General features: G+C 40.1%; 1 long non-coding RNA gene across 2 annotated transcripts; it reads right to left on the bottom strand.

Annotated features, from left to right (window-relative positions):
• Positions 1-2,874: 2,874 nt before the first annotated feature.
• LOC131256450 (uncharacterized) lies at positions 2,875-11,007 on the bottom strand. 2 transcript variants are annotated; one of them, XR_009176823.1, is made up of 3 exons: positions 10,915-11,007; positions 6,902-6,951; positions 2,875-3,297 (listed from the first exon to the last, which is right to left on the bottom strand). It is a non-coding gene; the product is annotated as an uncharacterized LOC131256450 (long non-coding RNA). The 2 variants fall into 2 exon arrangements; XR_009176824.1 differs by lacking the exon at positions 2,875-3,297 and adding an exon at positions 4,276-4,872.
• Positions 11,008-17,235: the final 6,228 nt, after the last annotated feature.

A 17,235-nucleotide genomic window follows, 5' to 3' on the forward strand; every position in this document is an offset into this window, starting at 1 on the left:
GTTGAACGTGATTACTCCATCTATGCCCTTTCACAGGTGTACGGATTCATGACACGTGTAAGGTGGACATGCATGGGACTATGATCCACCACAAAATGCCAGAGCATAAGCTAATTATTAAATCCTTGCGGACCAATGCAAACCAATGCAAATACAAACGGCTCACTATGGTACACGTCATGCACAAAAAAAAAGTGGGGCCCACCGTCTGGTGGAAACCCAGCTTCCTGTCGTTCGTCTTATTACCCTCCTATCTGTTACGTGATCTGCCTCCAATCGCATTGTAGGGACATCACCCACGAATCGTGTCCACATATACAAGTCGGGTCCATGGCTCAGTGATCCAGACCATTGGTTAGGTGGGGCCCACATTGGATAAGCTATGCTTCAAAGAAACCCGGTTTTTTGGTTGCAATCTTGGGCCGTTTGTTAATTTGTGGTGAACCGTTGGTTTGCTCCTTTGTAGTCTAATTGAAGGCTATCTGGTGCTCGGAACAGGCTGAGGCTCCAACGGCCACTGTGATGTATGACTTTTATCCACACCGTCCATCAATTTTTAACAGGAAGTTCCTGCACTGGAAACTTAGGTGGGGCCTACCGTGATGTTTATGAGAAATTCACTTTGTCCATCCGTTTTTAAAGCTTATTTTAGAAGTGGGCAAAAAACGTGAGGATTGAAAGTCCACAGTTGAAATATTCATGGGGCCACGGATGTATTGAATTAGGATAATATTTCCTTTTCAGTTCATCCCAATAGAAATGACATTATGAGCAGTATGGATGGCATATAAACATCACTTTCGGTACTATGGAGGTTTCACAGGTAGAAATTTTCCTACCCACCTTTTCCTTTACTGTGGCCCAGTTGAGTATTGGATCCTGATCACCTTTGGTGTCAAGTCCTAAAATAAGCTCACAAAATGGATGGACGTGGTAGATTTCTCACAAACATCACAGTGGGCCCACCTAGGTTTCAAGTGCAGGAACTTCATGAGAAAGGCTTTGGCGGGAAATCCGATCTAAAAAGTTTAGTTGTCTGCTTTGTTACAATTTCCCATATTAATTATCATTATATAATAATGATTTTACTAGTAATGTACACGCGTGTGGTCCATCTAATGCGTGGACCAGCTCTAAGGATATATCAGAACGCCCCGGGCAGGTTCCTGCAGTCCTATGCTAGGTGGGGCCTACCATATGTTTGTTGTGAGAAATCCACCTATCAATTTTGCCGGCTCATGTTAGGACGTGAGCCTAAAAAATGAGGCAGTCCCAAAAGTCCAAATGAGGCACATGACAGGAAAAAGTGGGGTTTAAATGCTCACCGTTTGAGATATTCACAAGCATTGGAAGTTTTAAATCAAGCTAATATTTTTATGTTTTCAGTTAACCTAGATGAGAATTAAACTATAAATGGTTTGAACGACGTATAAACATTATAATGGAAGGTTGCAATGGTAGCATTTTCCTATCAGTTTTTTAACTCGTATCCTAATATAAGCTAGCAAAATTAATGGACAGAGTGGATTTCCCACAAACATCATGGTAGGCCCCACCTAGCTTCCGACCACAAGAACATCCTCTAGTTGGAGTTGCAGCAATCCTCATTTGTATATCAGTAGTGTTCTTATCTAATGAATGGCCTCGATCTCAATCAATCATGACTTATGGCAATTTAGCCTAAATATCTAATGAATCCAAAACCCCTTATGCAGAAGTGGATTGCATGATGACCTAACACCACATAATTTTATAGTGTTTGGACATGGCAGAATTTGAATGGCCATATGTAGTTGTATGAGATAAACATAATTATGTAAGTACTCCACTTAGGGCGTGTTTGGACGGGCACGCTGGATGGGATTGGGTTGTATTAAGGTGGATTGCACGCCATCCAATGCAGCGTCAGTGGATTACATGCAATCCCACTGGATTGCTGTATCCAGCGTCCCACCTATGGCCTGTTTGGACGGGCGGCCTGGATGGGATTGGGTTGAGTGAGTGCGTGTTTGGACAGGCGTGGGATTGGAAGCCATCCAGGCGCTTCAACAAACACAGGTCTGTAGTCAGATGCAAAGGACGGTTATAACCGTCTCCCGCCAAAAATGCCTGCTTGCACCGGGGAAACGGATTGGGTACTCCCCCTGACAGCAGCCTTTGGCTTGTGGTCGCTGCTCCGTGGGACCCACCATGATGTACATGTCTCATCCATGCCGTCCATCTAATTTACCAGATTATTTTAAGATTGTCTGAAGTCAAATATTCCTATATCCCAATTTTAAATGGACCAGATTACAGGAAACAGTTTTGAGAGAGCGTCGACCGTTAAAATACAATTTCAACCGATAATAGTTTTAGATCAAGCTCATTTTTTCATCCATGCCCTTCATCCACTTTGACATGACATCTTACATCGTTGTCCCAAAAATCAGCAACATATATCTCAGGTGAACCACAACACCTCAACATATAGCGTCCCAGCCTTTTATTTTACCACTTACTCCCAGATCAAATCTGTTCATACTTGCCATACAGGCCCAAATGGAGATATATAACAGATATCAATATATAACAAACTACGTGTGAACTACACTGGTATTTTCAAAGGTCATAAAATCGTGTGGGGCCCACCGAAGTATGTCTCATGAAATTGGCAAATAAAAGTGAATTCAATCAACATTACTATCAGCAGAAATTATGTCCACGTAAGAAGCATAGACCACATCACGTGGCAATGGTGTGATAGAGATAGATCCCAGAAAATATACAACAAGCTAGAATAACGATGTATGAAAACCTGAGAACCATGGCAAAAAGAGAGAAAAAGAATCAAGCAACACAATAAGAGTGACAGTCATCCAAATAGGGCTAGAATTTAAAAATCATAAGGAAGGCAAGAAACAAGACTATGACGCCGACTAGAAGAGTACAAAATATCTCTCCATCTGATCAGGGTGATCGGGGAAGATCATCAGTCGACACGGCCCTAGAAACCATGGTAGTCGACACCTGTGCCGTTGGCATCATCTGTCGGCTGGAGTGTGACGAAGAATGACGGATGTAGAGGTCATCAGAAAGTGCAGTGACCTGAACCGCATGAGATGCCACGCAAGGTCTTGACGGTGCACATGCCTTGCTGAAGTGCTCGTCCCAACATGTCATTGCCTCTTTCCAATTCCTGAATGCGCGGTGTTTCGCTCCACTATACCCCTCCACCTCCACCCGAGCGTCGTCCCAAGATATGTATATGCCAAGACTACGCCCCACCAAGACGACGTAATACTTATCATTTCCCATCTGCAATGACATGGACATAATTGGCACGAGATACGTGTGTTGGAATAAAAATCCCCAAACTAAGTGGACATGCAGTATTCTCCTATCAAATAACATCGGAAAGTAAGAAAAAAAATTACTAAATGAAAATAAAAACTATTCGTATATACGTACCCTTCCAAGCAAGCGGATTATATGGTCTTCGAGTGTCTTAAGTAAATAAACTAACCAATGGATGCATGTGAAGCTATAAAAGTATAATTGATTACATAAAAGTCATGGCCGTAGTATAATTGTCATATTCGTATATACTATCATGTGTCAGTCCCAAAAATTAAAGCAAGTTATCAAATCATCCAAGAAAATCATGTAATTCAAAGTTATTACAAACCAATAACTAACAGCCAAAACAACAAACCTAGAAATGCGAATCCTTAGATGGATCCGACACCTCGATCACCAAAGTGGTCATGAAGTGTTTTCTTCAACCAGTCAATGCGACGCTCAGGTCGCAGACTCACAAAAAACGATGCCAGATCTTTGTCCTTACTCAAGAGCTGACCAACCTCAAAGAACTCTGAGTTGGTCAGGCCCTGGACCTCTTCTAGTATATCAAGTACTTTAAAAGTGTGATTCACTGACTTGCCAAGGCCAAATTTAAGCATTGAGTCGGCAACGGTCTGTAGAGAGGCCCCGAGTACTTCACAAGGACGAGCAGGCACGATCGTTTCCTGCCTGTGCTCCCACTTTGAGTGGCATTGGAATTAGACGTGTGAGTGGGAGTGCTACATGGGCCGTGTTGTCCAATCGAAGGACTGTCTGGTGAAAATGGGATGGTCCTTGTAGAGTCTATGACAAAATCATCTGACAAGTCAATTGTATCGTCGATGTCATCATCCAGCTCTCTCCATGTATCATTGAGTTCTTGTTGAAGACGAGATGATGATGCTGATGCGGCTATAATCCTACTGCCTTGGACAAAACGTCCCGATGCCTGGTCGGAACCGACGATAGTTGTAAGATCATCCATTCTCTCAATCCGTTTACTGCGGAGTTTCTCCGCACGGGGGTGAGACTGCAGCCGTACATTAATGAGTAGTAAGTACAGTAAGAAGTGTATACTGATTGCGAATATATTCACTTTATTTTGAAAAAATTATACCTTAATATATTCCTCCCAGACTTCATCAGGAGTCGTTACCACCATCCGCTCGTTGTCCCATCCGAACCCGCTCACCGACAGCATATCCTTCACTGCAGTATACTCCCTCTTGTAATACCTTAGTCGGTTAGAGACATTCTGCCACTTGAGGACTACATTGGTATGCTTTGTAACGGCGTCGGCGGTAATTTGGTACGCCTCACGTTTGAAACCATTATCGCATTTGCGTCCCAATGCCACTTGTTCCAAAAATATGTCGATCATAACCTGATCCATATCAGGAGTCCACTTTATTTTCGATGCTCGAGACGCAGGCTTGGCCAGGGATTTCGCCGTCCTCATGCGTGGGGAGGATCGTGTGGGCACCACTGGTGTCTTAGCCGGTGAATGTGTTGGTGTCGATGGATCACTAGACATCCTATCTGGCATATCACCTGCATATCAAGTACATATGATGATTTGCATAAAGTCAACCATAATCATAAGAATATGATCCATGTTTTAAAAGATCGATTATCAAAAACATCATCTGCTATCTCCATATGATGACTCTACCATCTTAGAGATTGGAAGATTGCAATTCCTTTGATAGGTACGTAACATGATTTAGAAAGTAAATAATATCAAGTCATGAAATTTGTAACAAATAGCGATAAATTATCTAGTCCTACTATTTTACTGTGCATCTTCCTACAATTTGTTTGCTATAGCATCACGCACACAATTCCAATCATCTTTTTCACGCTGAGATGCGCACAGTAACCATTGTCGCTTGTCGTTCATTGAAACCTCGTGAGGCGTTGGGTTACTCTCCCCATCAGTGGCAGATACTCCAGCGTAGTCCATCTCTTCTTGAGATTCTGGTCTAGTACGTATGAAATTGCGTAAGATACAGCAGGCTATCATAATTTGAATCTGTGTGTGGAATTCATACTACATGGCGGTCTTCAGGATGTGAAATCTGCCTTTCATAACACCAAAACAACGCTGAATTGCATTGCGCAACTGTGCATGCCGATAATTAAACAGCTCCTTCATGTTGGCAGGTGCTCTCCCGGTTCGATACTCCTGTAAGTGATATCGAACGCCCCGGTATGGAGCCATAAAACTGGGTGAATGTGCATAACCGGCATCAACAACGTAATATTTTCCTACACATTTGAATCAAAGTCTTATTGAGTTTACAATAACATAAGTCAACGTGATGAAATAGACTGGCAATCTCTTAAAAGATAACCAAATACCATGTGGGACAAGCAAGTGATCATCTAATCGACTCAAAGCATTGTGTAAGAGTCTCACATCCGAAGCAGAACCCTCCCAACCGGCTAATATGTAAATGAAGTTCATATCAAATGAACACGCCGCCAGTACGTTTTGGGAGAGGACCCCCTTCCGATTGCGGAAGCTCGCATGGTCACCGGCAGGCACATGAGCAGGAATGTGTGTACCATCAATTGCCCCAACGCAATCCTAGATAAAATACGTATATGAAAATATGACCCGCCATAATTAATACCTGAAAGTAAGCAGCCCAATTTGTGTTTGTCTGAATCTCAGATGGAGTCACTGGTCCAGCCTGTTTTACGAAAATTGGGTACAGCAACACAATTGCATCTAATACACTATGAAAGTGGCGACTCACAGTTTCACCCGATCGAATGAATCTATGACCAATTACGCGATTTCGAACATTGTGCCCCAATGTGTGTAGGAACATTACTAACTGTTCTTCAAGACTCACACACCGAGTATCACGCAACACAGCCTTCTCGTGTAACTGGGTACATAGATCGAAGAACGTCGCTCGATTCATCCTAAGTTGTGTGACACAATCCCGGTCACTGGCCCTAATGATAGAGTTGATGAACCCGGCACGCTCATCCTCTCCATGACGAGAGGGTTGTTTGAACATGTATTCATGGCAATATTCTCTAACAACCGACACACAAGCCATCATCGCCCTTGCAACCATGACACTATCTGTATCTTCTCCCGATTCTTCACTCTCCATCTCCAACTGATAACCAACACTATCGGGTTCGTATACTCAGATTGCCAATAATGGGTAGAATTTCTCCCATGTTATGGGGAATAATGGGTAGTTATAAGTCAAGCAATCTTGCATCGGAATGTATTTGGAACATCTGAAGTTGTTCCATCTACTCTTCGAGAAAAGGTTGAATCATTTATATGGTGGGATAAGTTCACATATGATTACATGTTAAGAAGCTCACATTTCCCAACCCATTATTTCTGACAAATTCTGAAGAGATGGATTCCAATTGAAAATGCTGACCCATGTCTAGAATCTGGTTCGAGGGTTAAAATAAATAAGATTATACGACAAAATTTTGAAAAACCAGCTGAATAGGAGGCAGAGAGTTTAATTAAAATGATATAATATGCAGTGAAAATTACAAATGTCAGTTTTTCGATATGAATAGAAGTGTAGAACCGTACCACCTAAACGTCCTTGTAATGAACAAGAACGGGGTGCTCAACACTGTTTCCTGAAAAATGGAACAACATGTAATGGAAATATTCCTTCAGTTAAGACATTACATGACTATAATAAGGAAGTCCCGTCAGACACCATTGCATATACAACAAATACAGTTGTTCGCATATAGGTCATTGGCTTCTCCCATTTGAATGGAGTGTGCAATATTAACTACTAGATCATTGTGTTTAAGGTAACAGATCAGGCTATAACAGATAAAAGTGAGATTAGAGAAACCATACCAGCTAAACTTCAAGGAAAAGCAACCATACTGCAATTAACGAAATTCATAAGGTAAAGAGCAAAAGTGTAGAAGCGTACATGAATCTTGTTCTACCATTCCGCTTACAGGTCAAAAAATACAAAAGATAAAGAGCCAAAAATGGAAAAACCAACTACAAAAATATTCCAAATCTTAACTAACTTGTCTAGAAAACCACATCATCATGTGTAGGGGTCTGTTAATATCAGACCCCACAATCAAAGGGGGCCCAAACTGGACAATTGATTGATCCAGTTAGGCCATCCAATTGGACTATAGACCACACAAAGTAGCTAGACAATTGACTCTGGTCCAGATATATCATCCAGACCTTGATTTGGTCCAGATCCTCAACTCTGACCAATTTGGGCAATTGAAATGGTTTATATCAGCAACATGGATGTTTGAATGATCAAGGTATTTCATATAGGAAGCTCGTATATATCTGGTTGGCACGAACAGAACAAACCATCTAATGTAATCCTGGGAATTCCATGTGACATGTAGTAGAAATCTATCCGGTATATATAAGGAAATTCAGTGGTTAGAAGAAGAAGATACATATAGACTCAATCCAAAAGAAGGGAAGGAAAAGATTGAAAGGAAATGATAAAAACCTGCAACAGAAAATCCATCTCATATATATAAATAACAGGTATATAATGTGCAAGTGTAAAATTCTGCAACAGAAAATCCATCTCATATATAGCAACAACAGAGAAATCCAACAATTGATCTACCAACACAGCAAACAATCTAAGATAATCCTGGTAAACTTAAGGAGACAGATACCAGAAAACCATCTCATAGATCCCAGAACACTATATCATTAAAAAAGCAGAAGATACCATAGACTGAATCCAAAAAAAAAAAAAGAACAGGAAAAGCATGACAAGAAACACCGTTAACCCGGAGACGAAAATCTCATAATCATGCTGCTAGGATGAGCTCAACTGTTGATTTATGAAGCTGAATGCGAGCCATTGAAGATCATCATTTTAGGCTCTGTTTGGTTGCCACTTCAAAGTGATTTCATCTCATTTAGTTAACAGTATTATGTATTAGAGATTATACATTAGTTTATGTAAATTATGGGGTATTAAAAGTTTTTTATCCTTATGGAAATCTCTAATACACAATTAATGCGAAAATGCCTTTGGTTACACCAATTGAAATTTCATGATATTTCACCATGAATCAGTCCAATTTGGTGAAATTTTTCTTGAAGATAGGTGCAACCAAATACACCGATATATAAAATGAGATGGACTCATTTTTAAGTAGCAGCCAAATAGGGCCTTATCCATTAAAGTTAGCATGGCATATGGCATTTTTATTTTTATTTTTAGCATGAAATTCCACCGATTGGATTATTTTAAACACTCAATCAATTGTCTACACTTTGGTCATTATCCATGGTGCATAGAAAATGTATATTTCACAACGTTATTGCCATAAACATCTCATTTCAGTAATGCTACATGAGGAATACCAAATACAACACTGGTTTTAGAAGAGAAATATAAAGAACAATTAATCTTTATACATGTATACATTGATAGAAGTATCATGTATACATGTATTTTAAAAGACAAAAAAATTCATCACTGGAATCCAAGAAGAACAGTGCATTATCAGATGAATAGTGTCAAATTAAATAGCATGCATGTATACATTGATAGAACTGTCATTTATACCATGTACTAGGAGCCACAAAAAATCAATCCACTGGATCACAAGGCATACAGTCCATTCCCTAAATAAGCCTTCAAAATCTATATGACTCATCTATACATTGATGAGACTCTCATACATGTACAATTGAAAAGAAGAACCTGATTATTCAAAACAGGATTATGATGTCCAAGTGAAAAATCCAGCAATAGGAAATCCAGATGAGATATAGCAACAAATCTTAAATCGTGCAATTGATATACGAACAGAACAAACCATCTGATGTAATTCTAGGAATTTCATGTTACATTTAGCAGAAATCTATCTGGTATATATCAGGAAATTCAGTACTTAGAAGAAGAAGATACATATAGACTTAATCAAAAAGAAGAGAAGGAGAAGATTGAAAGGAAATGATAAAAACCAACAGTCAACACTAACACCAACATAAGGACTTCTAACATATATTTTTCATGGCAGAGACAAAAGATCGAAAATGTATATTTCACAATCGTTATAGCTAAAACAATCTCATTTCAGTAATGCTACATGAGGAATACCAAATACAACACTGGTTTTAAAAGAGAAATATAAAGAACAGTTAATCTGTATACATGTATACATTGATAGAAGTATCATGTATACATGTATTTTAAAAGCTTGAAAAATTCATCACTGGAATCCAAGGAGAACAGTGCATTAACAGATGAATAGTGTCAAATTAAACAGCTTGCATGTATACATTGATAGGACTGTCATTTAATCCATGTACTAAGAGCCACAAAAAATCAATCCACTGGATCACAAGGCATACAGTCCATTCCCTGAACAAGCCATGAAAATCCATATGACTCATTTATACAATGATGAGACTATCATACATATACAATTGGAAAGAAGAACCTAATTATTCAAAATAGGATTATAATGTCCAAGTGAAAAATCCAGCAACCACAAATCCAGATGAGATATAGCAACAACTCTTAAATCATGCAATTGATATACAAACAGAACAAACCATCTGATGTAATCCTGGGAATTCCATGTGACATGTAGCAGAAATCTATCTGGTATATATCAGGAAATTCAGTACTTAGAAGAAGAAAATACATATGTACTCAAGCAAAAAGAAAAGAAGGAAAAGATTGAAAGGAAATGATAAAAACCAACAGTCAACACTTCTAGATACAGAAGATCGAAAAATGGCTAAAAATTGCGCATTTTGCAAGGAGTTAGCTATCCAGATATGAAAATTACATAAATGAGGAGGCTTCAACTACAGTCACAATTGACTTGTCAAAGAGTCTAAAAATATACATTGTATGCAACCCAAACAGACACCACTGGAAGAGGGTTCACAGAATAATTCCATTGTAACACTGAAGGTGATCCCAGAAATTCCACAGATCATGATTTCCAGCCATTTGTTTGGCCGAGAAAGGAAGCCATAAAAATTCATAACTGCCTTATCAAACAGATATCAATAGTTCATATATAAATGTACTTTATATGGGAAAAATTCATTTGCAAAACATGATTATAAATAGCAGGTATATAATATGCAAGTGTAAAATCCTGCAACGGAGAATCCATCTCATATATAGCAACAACAGAGAAATCCCGCGGTTGATCTACCAACACAGCAAACAATCTGAGATAATCCTGGTAAACTCAAGGAGACAGATACCAGAAAACCATCTCATAGATCCCAGATCACCATCTCATTATGAAAGCAGAAGATACCATAGACTCAATCCAAAAAAATAACAGGAAAAGCATGACAGGAACCACGTTTGAAAATAGAAGACAAAAATTCACCCCCGTATAAATCGGTATGTGAAACAATGCCGTCGGAGCGGACGACAAAGGCCGACTCCATATCGAAGGGCCTGTATCGCCTGTGACGAAGCCTCATACAAGATAAGCATGAAAAACCACCTCATCCCACATCTTAGGCGCAACACAGATCAGGCCAAGATCCAACATGCAATTCAAATGGGGGTTACTCATAGCATTTGGGCGAGGAAGAGGACCTACCTCCGCCGGAGAAGACCGTCAGTTCTCGATGGCAGCGCCGGCTCGACTGGTGACGGTCATCGCGACCTGATACGGCTTCTTATAAACCCATTTTCGCGTCATACCTCATCATCTCCTGCCACAATCTCTTCCTGACCATCCCGCCAAATCCCAGCCCATGAAACCCCGAAGATGAGATTTCAACGGAAAGGATTGACATCGGGAAGGAGGAAGGCAAGCCGCTTGAAAATAGAGAAATCCAGCGTCGAATCTCGCAGGATTGCGTCGTACGGGCAATAACCCTTCAAATCCAGCAACGAAATCCGCCCCAATCCAACGGATTTTCTCTCCAAGCTCGAATCCATCGCCTGTCCAAACAGGCGGCTGCTCTGACAATGTAGGATTGGAGTACCCTATCCAGCCTAATACATGCTACTCCAACGCAGCGTGCCCGTCCAAACACGCCTTTAACAACTTTCAAATATGCTTTTGTGTGCTGTATTTCTGACAAACCAATCAAATCATGTCATGTCACAAACATGCTTTTTGAATTAATTGATGTTTGCATTTTCCCTTCATGTATGTTTATGTGACTTTTTGAACAAGTAAAATAACTTTTAGAACAAGTAAAAAGACAAATACACATCTCAGTGGGTTTTAATAAAGTTTCAACGGTGGTGTCATTATTGTTAATGTTCCATACGGTATGATTCACTTGATCTTTAGATCTACTTTATGTGTAAAAAGCTCGATTCGACTTGGTTCAAAGTTGAGATCGAGCCGAGTCGAGTTGTTTTTGAACTTGAAAATGAGTTCAAGCCGAGTTCGGCCCCAGCTCGAGTCGACTTGGATCGAACCCAGCTTGAATCGAACCAATTCGGTGACTCGATTACTTTGATATTGATGTTGCTCACCAAGTGTTTGATGAAATGACTCAAAGAAGTGCGGCTGGTGGCAAGGAAGGTATGTATATGAAACCAACACCTTTTTTTTTTCTTGATTTTTATGTTACTTAGAAGGTGTTTGATAAAATACTTGTAAAACCATTGCTACTGTCTCAAATCCAGTGGGATTTTGAAGGTGCAGTCCAGGTGTTTGTAAAAATGTTGCAATGACGAACTCGACTCGATCTTGGCTCAAACTGGCCCGAGTTGCTGATCGAATCGAGCCAAGTTGGCCAGTCAGTCTCAATGACCAAGCTGAGCCGAGTTCAAGTTGATGTCGGCTAGTGGCCAAGCCGAGTCGAGCTGAGGCCAGTTCCACTCGGTTCAACTCAATGTACAATCCTATTTATATGTAGGCTTCTTGCAAAAAATATTGATTTTATAAATATATTTTTTAAAATAAAAATAATATATATATATAAGTGTTTGAAAAATACCTTTTTATGGGTTTTGGGAATAGTCCCACATTTGAAAAAGATGAAGAATTTTTGTGGTTTATATGAGGAGTGTAGAGTATTATAATACTTACTATCATAATCTAGAGGAGAATGGAACTTGCGTGTTCCATTGCGTAGCACTGTAACACCCGCGCTTGCACTCGGGCTCGGGCTCGATTTTGGTCACAGGCTCGGTGCGAGGGCGTGGGCGTGTGAGGCAGTGTGGCTGTAGGGGCGCTAGTGGTGCACTTCACACGTGCATATCGTGTCGCAGAGGGTCGCTCCCTTTACGAACCGGAGCGAGATGGATGCGAGTCGCAGTGCAACTAACTGTCTAAATCTGATAACTGGCTGAATGGGAGACTAGACGACTGAATGAGAGTCCTTCAGTATATATAGAGAGCTGAAAAAGAGTTGTTGCAGCAGATCTGTAACAGCTGTGCCATTAGTGTAGGGTCCAGCTGTAACTACTGCATGGCTAACCCAACGGCTAGAAAACGGCTAGCTCCTGTCTCACAACAGTCAGCATGCAGCAGCTTAATAGCTCATGCACAACAGTCAGAAAACGGCCATAAAACGTTTAGTTTTCTCCTACAGTTAGAAAACGACCATATGATTTATTTCCCTAGACCATAACCCCCAGCTACCACAGTATATATAAACAAGGCTTGGATGGATTTTCAAACCATCTCACCACACTCCAACAATACCAAATACGAATCAAAGCATCTCTTCTCCTACAGACCAAAATATCAACAGTATAGCAAGCTTAATCAGAGCCATATTGCTTGACGAACAGACCAACGGTGTGGTGTAGAACGGTTCAACTGAACTAGTGGTTGAAGAACTGACTAGTGCAGTGGTCTAAATCACATATTCCATTTTCTTTTCTCTTTTGGGATTTTTCTTTATTATAATTCTGTCAGATAGTGTGAAACAGAGTTCCATTTGGTGGGCTTCCTATTTGCTGAACGCAAACCTACACCATGCTCGTCGTTTCCTAGAAGCAGTTTGCCTGTAACCTATCAGTATACTCAAATTCACTTAAGTAGGGGCAAATAACGCTTTAAGGACAGCGTTTCAGACGTGCTTCAGCCTGTCCTTATTTCAGATTAATTTGCATTTTCGGATTCCATATTTTACGAAAAAAATATTATTCCATAAATTTTCCAACAAGGCTCATCTTAAAGTTTTTTAAAATGAGCTAGCAAAATAAATGGGCAACTTTGATATAAGACATGTACATCATGGTCAGTGGCACAATATTTGGTTAGAAATATAAAATGGATACTTAAACCGGCTGGCACCAACTTCCCTCTTGACTTGATGTGATAGATTTTGATCAGATGAAAATTATTATAAGCTATCCAATCAAATCCAACCATGCATGTAATGTAAAAGAGAAAGACTGTAAGGTTAACATCCAAACCACGTTGCAGGTCGGGAATGGAGAAACAATCCATGCTGGCAATGACCGTCCACTAGATAGCATCTATGATAGTACGACCAAAGAAATTTTGGACCATGCTCTATCAATGGCGGGACCCACGATTTGTATGGCCAGGGTTAATTACATATATTCCACGGACACATAATGGCAATTTCTTCCTTGGTTGAAGTTTGCTCCAGTACATTCCGATGTACTGCAACACTATACATCCGACTTTAGCCTTTGAATCTCGGCCATCTTCTAATGATCCAAGCCGTTTATATTACAAGTCTCATTTTGTACGTTGGAAACTCACCTAATAAAAGCTTTCGCCTGGATTATTTCAACCCTTCCATATCAGGCTCTTTTGCTTTGAAAATGGACAGTTACCATGCTCTTTTATAATCAAAGGGCTGAAATATTCAATCTGAGATTTCTTTTAGGATAACCCCCAGTTAGTGATATCCCTATCAAATAAACGGTCTGAATCATTTAAAAACACGTAAATCCAACGGCTAGAGTCCTTGAGTGTCTTATTGCAATACGAGCTAGAGTCCCAGACGCAACTGTTGCACGTGTGATCTGCACGAGTCAATTTACCCGAGATACGGCGGCAGACCAAACAACATTCAATACGCATTCATAGCACCTTTGTACACGTGGCACACGTACACTCAATCCCAACCATCCAAACCACTGGAAATACCAGAGATTGATATTATGACACAATCAAACTGATTGGACAACCCTAATTTCTGATTAGGGAACCTATTTTTTGGAGTTCGAACCATTAAAAACCCTTCGTTTCAACCGTCTGTTTTGTGCCCACGAACGGACAGTTAATAACCCTCATCTAAAATGAGGACGACCTTGCCGTACCTACACATAATTAGGGCTGTACACAAACTGAGTTAGCTCTAGCTGGCTGGACTCGGCTCGCCAGAGCTCGATTCGGCTTGGTTCAAAATTGAGTACAAGTCGACTCGAGCTCAAAAAAAATTTGAACAGATTTCAAGTTTGCCCAATCCCACCCGGCTTGAATTGAACCCCAACTCGATTTGAACTCAGGTCAAACCTATTCAATGACTCAGATTACTTTAGTATTGATGTTACTCACCAATTGTTCGATGAAAACGACTCAATGAAGTGTTGGCTACTGACAACGAAGGCATATGTATATGAAGCAAATATCTTAACAAATATCTGTTTTTCTTGATTCCAATGTTATTTATAAGGTGTTTGATGAAATACCTATAAAATTGTGGTTACTGTTTTCTATACAATGAGAATTTGAAGGTGCAGTTTATGTGTTTGTGAAAATGCTGCACATGCGAACTTGATTTGATCTTGGCTCGAACTCGGCTTGAACTGGCCTAAGCTGCTAAGCGAACCAAGCCAAGCTGACCAGTCAGGCTCGAGGACCGAAAAGAACTGAGTTCGAACCGGGGTTAGCTGATGGCCGAGCCAAGTCAAGCTATGCCAAGCTCGACTCGATTGACTCGTGTACACTTCTACACGTAATCTGTATGGAATCAGTGCATGTGTAAGACCTTTGCAGCATAGCTAGTGGTGGAGCCAAAGTAGGGTCTGTTTGTATGATCGTTAGCGGGGGTCTAGCTGTTTGGATTTAGCTACAGGCCTGTTTGGGCTGCTCCTTGAGATTGGAGCTGAGTGCATGTGGGCTGAGCTCTGTTTCACCCCTGGTCTCTACTTCTGTATTTCTCGGCGGCGGCAGCAGTTTGTCTTAGTTTTTTCATTTGGATTGTCTCCTGGATGATAGGTCCTGCTGATTTTTCCTCCTATTTTAGCCCGGTGTGGGAGTGATATATGATAGGTGCAATCCGGATCTTTTTGTTGGGACCCGCCGAATGGCTGTATATTCTAGATTCTCGTTAATGAAATTCAAGTGGAATGATTTTATAAAATAATAATAATAATTCAATGCATGTGCATAGATCTTCATAATCTGCCAAAGTACCATAAGCATTTTCGCCAGCCATCAAAGACCAGTCGCTGCAGGAATCATGACGTGTTTATTAGGCTGAGGCGGAGAGATTATACAGTAATACGTGTGGGCCTTCAGTTTGTACAAGTGGGACCCATTTTCCAGCAATCCAAAACGTTGATACGATAGGACATATATTAGATAGTATATTCCCTCAAAATAGCCAAGATTGAATGATCCTGTCCATTGATATTTAGCCCAATTGCTGTGTCCACTTAATGAGCGGTTAGAACAATTTGAATCTTGTCAATCTTTATTTACTGTGCTATTTGGCTTGGGATCCATAATATTAACGGTTCAGATCACTCGTAAATGGACCTACTTGTAAGATCTAAAAACCCAAACAGTGAAGAGCGGATTTGGTGTTACCCTTACCGTAGGGCCGACCTTTATGGTGTGTTGTATATCCACGCCGTCCATACGTTTTCCCATGCCATTTTAGGAGGTGGACCCAAAAATTAAGCAGATCCAAATTTTAGGTGGACCACACCATAGTAAAGAAAAAAATGGTGATTAAACTCACCATTAAAAGCTTCCTAGGGCCCACTGTAAGTAGATCTATAATATTTATTTTTTCATCCAATCCTTTGATAAGGTCAAACAGAGATGGATGAAGGGAAAAATACAAATATCAGCTTGATCCAAAACTTCCGTGAAGATTTAAATGATCATTCACCACTTTTTTAGGGTGGTGTGGTCCAATAGAGATTTAAATCTTCTCAATTTTTGAGATAACATACTAAGATAATCTGAAAAAACGGATGGACGGCATGGATATAAAATACATTCATCAAGGTGGGCTCCACACGGTAAGGGTAACTCGTTAGTATCTCGTCTCATCCATTGCATAGAGCCTATATAAATCAGACGAATCATTTGATACTCCCACTGAGTAAAGCGCTTGATGCGCAGGGACTAAAAAATCGTACACGTGGGACAATTAACTAAAAGGAAACCGACATAACTGTGAAATTCACCGTACCTAATCCAGATTCTCAAATCAGAGGTTCTTTGAATAATCCTAACCTCTCACTCGTGGACACGTGTTTGTTGATCCAGAATGATGGAATATTTTAATTTTTAACCGTCCAATAATTGTCCGTTGCCCGTCAATATTTATATCATTATTACGGAAATTTTTGTCATACCTCCTCACATTTCAGACATTTATAAATTTCACCCTCTTTTCTAACATTTCTACTTGCCAGATTTTCCGTACACTTCCGTCTTTATTTATTTAAAGAAAATGACTAATAGGTCTTTAACAGTTAAAAGGACTAAAATACCCTTCCCTTTGAAATCCACTTACATATATGGAGTAAGCTAATTTCGCCGGACACGGATTAGGTCGTGATGGGAGCCGTGGGGACCACAATGATGTATGTATTTTATATCCAAGCCGTCCATCTTTTTTTCAGCTCATTCTAGGGTGTGACACAAAAATGAATAAGATCTAAAGCTCAAGTGGACCACACCATAGGAAACAGTGGGGATTGTGATACCCACAATTGAAACCTATCTACGGCA

Source organism: Magnolia sinica, chromosome 9 (assembly GCF_029962835.1).
Source record: "Magnolia sinica isolate HGM2019 chromosome 9, MsV1, whole genome shotgun sequence".
NCBI lineage: Eukaryota > Viridiplantae > Streptophyta > Magnoliopsida > Magnoliales > Magnoliaceae > Magnolia > Magnolia sinica.